The sequence below is a fragment of the Seriola lalandi genome, unplaced genomic scaffold, assembly GCF_002814215.2.
Source record: "Seriola lalandi dorsalis isolate HSWRI2012SDOR001 ecotype SW California unplaced genomic scaffold, Sedor1 jcf7180002054763, whole genome shotgun sequence".
In the NCBI taxonomy this organism is placed as follows: domain Eukaryota; kingdom Metazoa; phylum Chordata; class Actinopteri; order Carangiformes; family Carangidae; genus Seriola; species Seriola lalandi.
The window spans coordinates 1,087,739-1,099,335 of record NW_019525316.1 but is presented as its reverse complement, the minus strand read 5'-3'; the positions used below and the strand labels follow the sequence as shown (position 1 = coordinate 1,099,335).

Sequence of the window (11,597 nt, the reverse complement as noted above, 5' to 3'; positions counted from 1 at the left end):
TCAGTGCATTAGTAACATGGCTTTTCTTTTGCCCTGAGTGGCTGCACAGACTCATGACATTCTCAGTCAGAAATACCAGTAAGATTTCCTGTTATGATTTTTTGGGAAACAGAATGAACAACATGATTGTGACTGTTACAAGCCAATTTTTTTTTTTTTTTTTTTAATAATTAATGGTCACAACACAACCAATTTCTCTTTTTTTAAAGATCAACGTTTGTTTTCATCAACTATTTAGCAAATACTGCCAAGCAACATTATACCTTAATTATACCATAGACTCAATAAACACTTGAAGTAGTATTCTCAGCAAAAGAATAAAAAAAAAAAACATGGAAAGTTCTACTTTCCAAAATAGTGTTACTGAGTTGCTGCTGTTGTCGTCAGTGATTAACACTTTGCTCTGCATTGGTCCATGTGTTGATGCAACACTATTAAAACTCATGTCACTCATTTTACGGGCCACTGGATTTGACTGAGCTACAACTTGTTTGTCCTCTCCTCTCCTCTCCTCTCCTCTCCTCTCCTCTCCTCTCCTCTCTTAAACATAGTTGTTGCTCTTAAACTGCTGAATTGCTAACACTGTCAGAAAAGCTGCTAGCAAATATTGTTGGGAAACTGGACCCCCCTCCTCCATAAATAGATGTTTGTTTCTGCTCTCTGTGTTTGTTTGTGTTACCTCTTTCTGGATTGTGCCTGTAGGGACCATTTTTCAGAAAAGACAGCAAGGCTTTGGGGAATACTTAGACTTCCTCTTTTCCACCCTCTCCTCCACTTCTCCTCTCTTGTTGAGATACTTCTCTTCTCTTCTCTTCTCTTCTCTTCTCTTCTCTTCTCTTCTCTTCTCTTCTCTTCTCTCTCTTACATCCATGTTGTTTTTGACTGTCTTATATCTTCTGATTTTTCAGTACAGAATATATTTTACATTGTATATTTTGCTCAGACTGAAACCCCACATATGTTTTCCAACATTTTCCAATTGTTATATATAATCAGTCTCATGTTTTGTCTTTTCCCTAGTATGACAGCTTTCTACCCATGTCTTCTATATTTTTTGGTTTCTGTCCATCTGTCTCTTCTTGGCCAGGATAAAGCATGTGATGCATCTATAGTTTCTGCTGCTGCTGCTTTACAGAAAAGCTGTTAGTTTTTCCTGCAGTAGGGCTCTGGCTGACTGTCTGCAGATCACTGGTGTCCTGGAGTGGCACATTAGTTTGGTCAGTTCGCCCAGCACTCCTTCCTCTCCTCTTTCTCCCTCCCTTCCTCTTTCTCTCGCTTCCTCATTCTCATACTACCCAGCACTTGAAAAAAGAGAGAAGCCCTGCTTCATGGCTTAGAGAATGAGCTCTGCCTCTCAGCTGCAGACCGAGAGAAGGGGGGAGAGAGGGAGAAGGAAGGAATAAAGAGAAGAGGAGAAAGGCAGCGACACACTTGCATCTGTTGTGGCAGCGTCCTGCAACCGAGAAGCAAATGAGAGAGTGAGAGAGAGGCAGAGAGAGCATGTCAGAGTGAAAGAGAGAAAGAGAGGAGATGTCAGGCAGCCGTGTCCTTGAGAACTGCACCACAACTCTTTGAAGAGAGCCGGGAGACGGTGTGAGTAACGTGCATCTCAGCGGGACACGTGTGTTTTCTTTGTGTGTGTGTCTGTGTGTGTCTGTGTTTTGCATGATTTTACATGTACAGTAATGTTGATTGTTTGTTTGTTTTTTTGTTTGTTTTGTTTGTTTGTGTGCGTGTGTGCATGTGTGTCTGTGTGTGTGTAACCTGCTGCTCACATGCTGACCTGCCAAGTTCACAGTGAAGGGGGTTTGGCTGCTGATCTTCTCTGCTATTGTCTGCCTGCCTAAGTGTTGCTGACAGGGGATTATGGCAAATACAAAACGCCGTATGGACCAAAGAAACACAGTGCCAAACTTCATAGACACACACGCATGCATGCATGAAGCTCCATGTTGAGAGCCCTGTTTGACTGCACCCATATGTATATGTGTGTATTTGTTTGTGCTATGATAGCATGCATTCATATCTGGTCTATTTTCATCATGAAATCTGCAACATTAAAGGTTTGAACTGTTCTTTTTAAGGGGCAATAGTAAAATAAATGAATACTTTTGAATATACAATCTGTCTGAGATTCAGTAGCACCAAAACCACCTGTAACTATACCCTCCTAGGACCTGGTGTCCACATATGTGGACCTCACATTTGGGGTTCTCTAGACCACAATACTAACTTTTTCTCAACAAGGGCCTGGTGACCACATATGAGGATATTATACTGCCACTCAGTAATCGAAATTTAAAACTAATCATTTTTCTCAGGTCCCAATCAGCCTAAATAGCAAAGAGAAATTAAAAATGCACGCCATGCAAGAGTTCGGGTCTTAGGAGGATACAGAAAAAGTCCATGGTAAGTCAACATTAAAATCTGTACTGTAATTAAGGCCAAATACAACATAAATCTACACTATTGTATTAGTATTGTTTTGAGTATGAAAGAAAGGTGAAAGGCAATAAGACTTTATAAACTGATAAGAAGCCTGATTATTAACTGATTATCCAACCCCAGTATCCTCCAGGTTTAAAGACTAATAAATACTTTGGAAAATACTGGCTACCTGCCAAACTTATTTGAATTCATCTACTGTACTTGAAGTGGGCTTGTGGTTTGGGGGATGTATGTTCAAACCCTGTGAGGTCTCGGGATCAGAGCCAAATGGTGTGACCCATTGAACTATTTGTAACTAATCATAGGCCACAAGCCACACAGCATGCCGTGGAGCCCAGTTGGGTGACACTCATCAAAATATAATGAGAGTCAACATGTCACTCATGTTTCCAAAGGCATTCTCAAGATGAATGTCATTACTAAAGACATGTTTCATTTTAATATATTGCCAAACACTTCAGACATTATGAGGTTGGCAGGCAGGTATAATGCTCCCTCCTCTCACATTTACTGTGAAGCGCAACCAGTGGAAATGCATTGAATACTCCAGGTAGGATACCATCACACCCTAATCTAAAAATGCCCTGGTTGCATCATGTCTTATGAAGCAACGTGGATATCACATGTCCAGTATCGCCTACTGTGTTTGATCATTTGTAGGGAGACAAGTGTGACAGAGATCATACTCTCTGTGATATATTTAGATATTACATTATAGCATAGTAAGTGCATAGATGGCATACCAAAGAATGTATATAATTTCTTTCTTGCAGGATCAGTTATTAAAGACATATCACAGGATTCATTCTTTCCAATCAACATCAGTGTTGTATCGTAAATAATGTAGATTATTTTAACTCCTTTTACCTTTAAAGGAAACCCTTGTAAGACTATATATACAGTATATTACTGTCAAATGAAAGGCAATAACCATTAATATTAAATTTGACAGACCTTATGAGCTGCTGTCTGTCAGCATGAATTATTAATTTAATACCATTTTTTTTCTTTATGTTATTAGAGTTTCATTCACAAGTGTAATATGACAGCAAGTATATACCACACACAGCAAAAGTAATATTAAACCCCCCATAAATTGATTATCCATTATCCATATATACATGTATTTCTACATGAACTTAATTATTTACTTTAAAACATATTATCATAAGGAAAATGGCCTTAATTATTCTACAGTAATGTGTTTGAATATCTGGTCTTCAGGCATTTATTTGAACCACTAAACTGAGAGTCTGAGTGGTAACAATTTGTTTATTCTCGATGCCTGTTCCTCATTTCTTAAACAATGGGACTGTGGCACAGTAGGTTTCTTTAATTAAGAATCTCTAGTTATATTGTAGGGTACACTTGAAACAAACCGTTTCACAAAAGTATTTTGAAATTTAACTTTGACAAACTTCTTCTATGGCAAAATACAAGCAAACAAAATGAAAAGGGAACTTAGGTTTATGAAATTGCAATCCAAAGCCTCTAACACTCTTTATATTAGTCTTCACAGGTACCTGGCTGCAATTTAAGCTAGACTACTATAAGTAGGTTAGTGGCCTGAAATTCATTCCACAAACGTATATGTTTAGTGAATGACAAACCTTAGAAAATATATCTTACATTAAATGAATGTATGATTTGTGTGTATTATTGCACAGTATGTTATAGAACAGTACATGGTATACATGTGTTTTTTCAGCATGCTTCTTATCATAACTAATGTGCTCTTAGCATCAATGAAGTGAGAGGAGTAACAGACAGAGTGAATGTTGTCCACAGTATATATTTAGACTTTAGAAACTGTCCCCAGGGTGAGCATGTAAGTGTGCAATATGTAGTGAGATTGTGAGTGTGTGAGCATGGTGTGCACACGTCTGTGTCTGTGTGTGCATGCAGTGTGTTTGTGTGTGCCACAGTGTGTTTTAGGCAGCTCCAGCCAACCAATTGAGGTCAGCCGCTCAATAATTAAAGCGTGTCACTGGTTAGTGCACGAGCTGGGTCGGCCAATCAGAGAGACTGATGTCAGATCAGAGTGACAGAAAGTCAGAGTGACTGTTAAAGGAAAGAGAGAATGGGCAGATAAGGAGAGACAGAGCCTGGGACTCAGAGTAAGAGAGATGCAAAGTTTAAGGATTGAGAACGTGATATTTGACGTTCATATCAGTATTCTTAAAAGGTGTTCAGATCTACACTTGTGAAATGTTGCTGGTCAGTCTTGTACTGTGTCCTGCCATGTGTGTCCCATTCTTTTAACTTGTTGCAGTATAAATCTGTCAAAAGAGTTTACCAGCAACAATAATTTTCATTTTACCCTATTACAGTATCTGAGGACTGAGCACACCTTACAGCAGTTACCTGAGTAGAAGAATATCAGGTAAGAGGAGCAGTGCTATCAACTCATGGCTGACTTTCTGGTTAAATGACCAATACAGAAATGACTTGCAATAAATTAAAGTAATTAAATTAGTTTACAAGCTTGTAGTAGGAATGAATAATGATTATTAATAATGATCAAAATAGTCTTTGTTTCTTTTTGTTAAGTTTTAATATGTCAGAGATCTAACAGTGCCTTGAAATCCTGCTATTCTCAAATTTGATACAAATGTAGTATAATATGATATTTTGATGTTGACAAAAGGACTTGGTAAGGATGAATTTTGTGTGTTACATGATAGGATTTTAAAACTTAAAATGGGGTTGTCATTTGTTATTATTTAATAAATAATCTCTTAGTGGTATTTTTTATAAGTTCTGGTAACTATGTTTAGCATGAGGTCAAGCACTGGCACAGTGGTTTGCACCTGACTCTTGTAGTCACCTGTAAGAAAGTCCTGGGTTTGAACTAGGCAAAGACTGGGGTCTTCCTTTGTGGAGTTTATATGTTCTGTCTGTGTTTGCATCAGTTTCCTCTGAGACATGTAACACTCCTGCCACTGACTTCAGATATGGATTTGGTCTCTGGGCAGTGCATCATGATCACTGCCAACTGCTCCTAAATATGTAACATGGATCCAGTGCAGAACATGAATTTCCTCAGAGGGATTACTGATTTGTTACTTAATCTTTTTTTTAAATTTTTAAATTTTTAATTTTTTTATGATGACCACTGTGTTGGGGTTAGAGACGCCAGAGAATGACCAGTGGCTCAATTTGATATCGTACAGCTTTTTTGGGTCGACACTCCAAGGCTAACAAGTGCTGATTCTGAAGCCAATGGTGGTGCAGGTTTTGGAAGTAGTCCACAAACTCACAGCGGTTCCCACCAGCAATAATATCTGCTGCCAGTGGGAAGCCATTGACACATCTTAATTAATGTCATGTTGCTACCTGTTTGTTTGGTGGTGTAACTATTTGTGGCTCAGCCCCGGTAGCTGAGTCTTTACACTGACGTAGTGTGAGCTGCGAGCTTTACCAGTTTTGTTTGCTGTGTCACACATCTCAGTGTTGTGTACTCTGTGTAGAGAATTACAGGTTTTAAAATTGTTTCTCTAAGTCTGAGGTTACTTTATTTACTATATTGGTAATCAGATTACTGTATATCATTACCCTCGAACCTTAGATATTGTGTGGCGATTGCAATCTGATTATAGACTCAGGCCTGATGTGAGTTTTTATTTAACTGGAAGCCTTTCTGAGTGATGTGAGTTCCTATTAATACTCTATGCAGCGGTTGCTGCCTGCCAGCCTGCTTGTACACACACACACACACACACACACACACACACACACACACACACACACACACGCACACAAACACACAAACACAGAGGGATTGGTAACCAGAGACCTCAGGCTTCTCAAACACTACAGACTGCAGTCCACTTCAGGAACTGATGATGTCATGAGGGACAGCATGTTATTAGTGACATCACTGCAAACAGGAAATGAATTAACGGGGGAAAATACCATCATACCATACCACATAAAAATACCTTTCTTTCTTTCGTTCTTTCTTTCTTTCTGTAACCTTCGTGTTTTTATTAGTCCTGTACTCTGCTATACCGGGAGTAACTGAAAACATATCAGAGTAGAGTTATTCTTAAAAAGGATAGAGTCATTGCTGCTTTCAGGCTTTGGGTTTACAGTGCTTGCTACTGATGATGAGGTAAACTGAAACAATGTCTCTGTCCTTTTTTTAAATTAATTTACTATGCAGTATCTGCGTCTAACATGAAAGACTTTCTTTTCCCCGTCTTCCTTCCATTCATTAACATAATTTCAGGTCACTGTGGTTGTCCAATGTCCACTTCCTCATCCTCAGTTTCTTCTTCCTCTCATCCCTTTGTTTCAAGTGGTTGAGTCTGTCCACTGGTGTCTCTGTTCTCTCTAAGCCTTCTGTATTTACTGCTAATCATTTTTATGCTTCTCCCAGCCAGAAGCCCCAGTGAGATCCTGTAGATTTAGCCAGAGGTTGATCTCATGATTAGTATTCAGCTGTCAGAATACGTCAGTCAACTTTTGGAGGCCCCTCACATTCCTCATCCTCCCTCCATCGTTTCCCCATTAAAACATTAATGTATATCTCTGCATTGTAGTGTGTGTGTGTGTGTGTGTGTGTGTGTGTGTGTGTGTGTGTGTGTGTGTGTGTGTGTGTGTGTGTCACATCAGGATGTATGTAGCTGCACGGTCCTGAAGAGAAAGCCCTGTGTGCATTAATGTAGATACATATCCACCCTCCTCCTGATTTCCCAGGAAGTCGTCCTCCATCATCTTAAATGACATGAAAAGAGCCGGAGACAGATATATGCATGAATTAATTGGCTTGAATAGGAGTATTTAGAAGCTTAATCCATGGGGATTAACGCAAGCAGTCCTCTCCGGATTTAAGCTTCTGTGCTTTTTCAGCAGAGGATTGTTTCATTTCACTCCATCCTTCACATGCCACCTTTAGTTCTTAGTCAGTGAGCTTCTAAAAAGCTGTCAAGTGTAGGATTAGGAACATAGAATACCACTAGATAGCTAATTGCCCTAATAACCTCTAAAAAATATAATGATGATTTTTATTGTGACGTATTGTTTTAACTCCAACTGTTTTTTGTTGGGTCTTTCTGCTTTCTACACACAAAGATACCACTGTTATTACAGGATTATTGCAACCACTATGTAGATAATAGTCTATAATCTTAAAGAATAGTGACATATCGCAATGATCTGTGTAGTATTGTGTTTGTCTAGTGCCCCTGTTTACACCGTTACACCGTATTTACTACTGAGCTTTTTGTAAACTGTCAAATTGAGAATACCTTGGGGTATGTTCAAAACATGTACGATGTATTGTTGGAGTGCAAAAGTGTTTAAATAGCTGTTCATTCAGAGATGGGAGATGTGATCATTATTCAAGTGGGGATATCAATGCACCGTTTTTTGACAATCTTTGACTTCTTACACATCAAAAATAACATTCAGCTCCATACAGTTGGCCAATCACTGCATAGTGTGTCAGATTTCTGGTCAAAAAGTTACAAAAAATGTCCAATGCAACCCCCAGTTTCAACGTGAGAGAGATCTGGTGAAAGGGGCTTTCAGACGCTATAGGTCAAACATTCTATGTGTTTTGTTACATAGGGTAAATAGCGATGTATTCTAAGGAACAGAAACATATTTTTTCTGTACTTTCCTCCCCTCATTTCCCTCTTGTCCTTCTCCTTCCATCCTCACCCTCCCCTTTTCTCCTCACCTATGTCTCTCACCACCCACTTCTTCTCTTCTCCCCTCTTCCATTTTCATCTTTTTCCAATATAGTGCTCCTCTATCCTCTTTTTGTCTTTCTCCTTCCGCCCCTTCCCTCCTTTATTTATGGGCTTTGCACTGCAAGTCTATGAGATACTGAGCAGATCAATGCCTATAGATTGGCTCATTGGAAGCCATTAGTTATGGGTTTTTATAAAGCTAGTCATTATTGTGCTTAATCTTGCAGAAAATTAAATTTAGAGTTGTGTACAGTGTTTTGGTTAAAAGTTGTTGATTTTTTTCCCCTCTCACTCACTTACCAGCTGCTATTTTTCTCGCCGTTTTTGCATTTATTACTGTGTGTATGTGTGTGCGTCAGCATGTGTGTGCGTCACACACACAAACACACACACACACACACACACGCAGAGGTGCATTAGTGTCACTGTTAATAAGCCATCATGCATCCTGGTCATGCCAAAAAACCCTTCAAGAAAACTGCCCATACAACAACATGGCTTGGCCACAGTACTGCACACGTACTGCAGTTTTTTTTTTCTCAGTGTTGGCAAATTTCTCTATTGTCAGAGCCTCTGTATTCAATGGCTTTAATAACTTAAAAGTGATGGTGGGTTTTTTTTTCCCCTGCCACTTTGCTTTTGTTTTTCAAAGAGCGTTGTGGCTCCGTCCTGGTCCAGTTTTAATTTTCAGAATTGGTCATGAACTCTTGGAGACCACACTCCCTCTTTCCCCCACTGTTTTTTTTCCCTCTGCCCTTCCAGATTTTCCCCACCCTATTACTTTTTTCCCTCAACATTTTTTACCTCATCTACCAATTGCACATCACCAGCAGCCCCCAACCCAAGACCACAGATGTGAATATATGTTTAAATTACATCTGGGACAGTGTACTGCATTGATTGTGCATTGTCCTGCCAAATAAACTGATGAAATAAAAGTAAATGTATTTTTTTAACCCTATCTTTTCTTTTGCTTTTGGTCTCTGCTTGTCACTATATTTTCCTCAGCCTTCTCCTTCCCTCTCTCTTCTTCTTCCCTTATTTCATCTCTTACATCACTAATCCCATTCTTTTAACCCTGTCCTTCATTTTTCCCATCACTCTGTCCCTCAGTGATTCCCTCCTTGTATCTCTGTGCTCCAGTTCTCCCACCCCTCTCTTTTAGTCTCTTTAACCCCGCTACCTTCTCTCCCACCTGCCTCCTGGTCCCTCTCATTCTTCTCTCAGTCCTCTCCCTTATTTTCTGCCCTTTCCTTTCCTTCCTGCCTCCCCTCTTGTCACTGTCTTCCTCATCCCTAGTCCTCTTGTCTCCCCATCCCGAATCCCTCTTTGCCCCTCACACCCACATCCTCTCTAACTAAACAATAGATGCCTTGAGCTCTGAAAGATCACTTCCCATCCCACCACAACACCATCAACACCACCCACCCTCCTCCTCTCCCACCCCATGATGATATGCAGAGTAGGGCAGCAGCCTTCTTTTGTTTAGCTTAGCGCAAATGAAAATTGCTAATCAATTTTTACCCCCTCTTATTTCATGGCGTGTAGTTCCTGCCCCTCCCCTGCCAGCTGTCATTGTGTGGTTGTGGTGCAGGGCTGAAAGCTTCATTAGCAGGAGGACAGCATGTTTTGCCCCTCAGCGCTGTATTCATGGAATTACTAAAGATAGATAGGACATTGCCTGGTGTTACTCATAGAATTAACACAAATAGATTCTTCCTTCTGCATCACGATCATCTCTTTGGCCGAAAGAATAGCACATAATTTTGATCATGTTTTCGTAATTATAACCAGTAATTTCTGGGGCACTGCTGTTTATTAATGCCGTCCCAAGGCAAATCTATAGCACTTTTTGAGTTTTTTGCACGCTAACCTTGTCCATTTTAGAGTTACGTTATTGAAAGCAACCAGAACTGAATCACAACCGCACAAGAATGCTCACTTAGAGAATAGAACCATTTATCTATTTGCATTCTGTGGCTCTATTAGGTACTATCATTATTTTTTTTGTAAATCATCAGTCTTAAATATTAATTTTGTTTGTTACAGCAGTTAATGATTAACTTAATATACATACTTACATCGGATCTTAACTCAACTATCAACGCTATTTAAAATTATTAGCATTTTAACTTCTTTAAGTATTAGCAGCCAAGTATTTCTTAAGGTTTTGTTCACTTCTACTTTCTTTTAGATTGTAATTCCCTCTCTCCCTTTTAATTCTATTTCTTGCTCCCTCTTTCCACTCTGCACTAGCTATGTGAATATTCTTATTCTAGAGTACTGAAATATGCATAACTATCTAGAAAATTAAAGCATTTCTGTTGTCCAGGAAAAGTAGAGCCTTGCCAAGTAGAAACTGCTGGGGTGTATATCTTTGCCATAGACAAGCTATGCAGCCACACAGGTGACACATCCAGTTATGTAATGGTAATGGGCCTCCACTGCAGTTTATTTTACTTTATTTTTCCCCAAATGGTGCTTGGCACAATCTACAGAGTTAGTCAAAACTGACCTTGTTTTCCTAAAGGGATATATAAATCCCTGTAGGGCAAGTGGACCTACGCGACCATAGCCAAGAGTAGCAAAACTTAATGTCTGGGGCACTCTTAGGAAGAAAATGAGCATAACATGGCTTTTACCAACTCCCCTTGCATGCCACACACACACACACACACACACACACACACACACACACACATACACACACGCACATGCACACGCACACGCACACACACAGGCCAGCCAAGCTACAGCAGGAACGCAGGAAATTTGCCTATTTGATACTGGTTAGGTGTTAATATATTGCCAGAAGTGAGATAATGCTCTCACATATATATCTGCTACACCAAAGTAATTTTTTAAAGAAAATGTTTGATGATAAACATAGTTTTAAAAGTCTGATGGAAAAAGCAAGCATCTCATATGGTTAATCAGCCAATTTTTGCAGACATCACCACCTCAAACTCTTTCTATGATCTTTGTGTACATGACACAACACATATGTTTTAATATTGACCTAACATACATGACAAAGAGGCTGCAAGTTTTTGTTCAAAAGGAACATTATTTTGTCTTTGTGAAGCTTTGGCTCTTGTGAAGATGATTAGTATTCTCCACTCCATTACCAAATTGTCAGCATCATGGCGGGGAGAAACAGCAGAGAAAAATAGAGTTAGGTCCATCCATGTGTTAATGTCCCAGTTGATGATGTTACTGGATGTACACTTTTCCTGAATGATAATCAAGAACTGGTTTGCATGTAAATACACTCATTATCATCATTATCATATTTAAAGGGAGCCATGACAAAGAATGGTGCTTGTTGCTCCAGTTGTGACTGAGCACTTCCAGCAGAGCTGACGTTTGCCTCCTCAGCATTAGGCTTAGTAAGCCAGATGTAGCTAATGCAGGCGTAAAGTGCACAGGTTAGAGGTCTCAGGATGGCTA

General features: G+C 39.5%; 1 protein-coding gene across 1 annotated transcript in view; it reads left to right on the top strand.

Annotated features, from left to right (window-relative positions):
* The first annotated feature begins 1,310 nt into the window (after positions 1-1,310).
* Positions 1,311-11,597, top strand: part of esrrga (estrogen-related receptor gamma a) — a 144,262-nt gene continuing 133,975 nt past the window's right edge. Inside the window, exons 1-2 of the mRNA XM_087178959.1 lie at positions 1,311-1,591; positions 4,779-4,831. The gene's annotated coding sequence lies outside the window, so the exon portion shown is untranslated. The remainder of the gene's footprint in view (positions 1,592-4,778; positions 4,832-11,597) is intronic.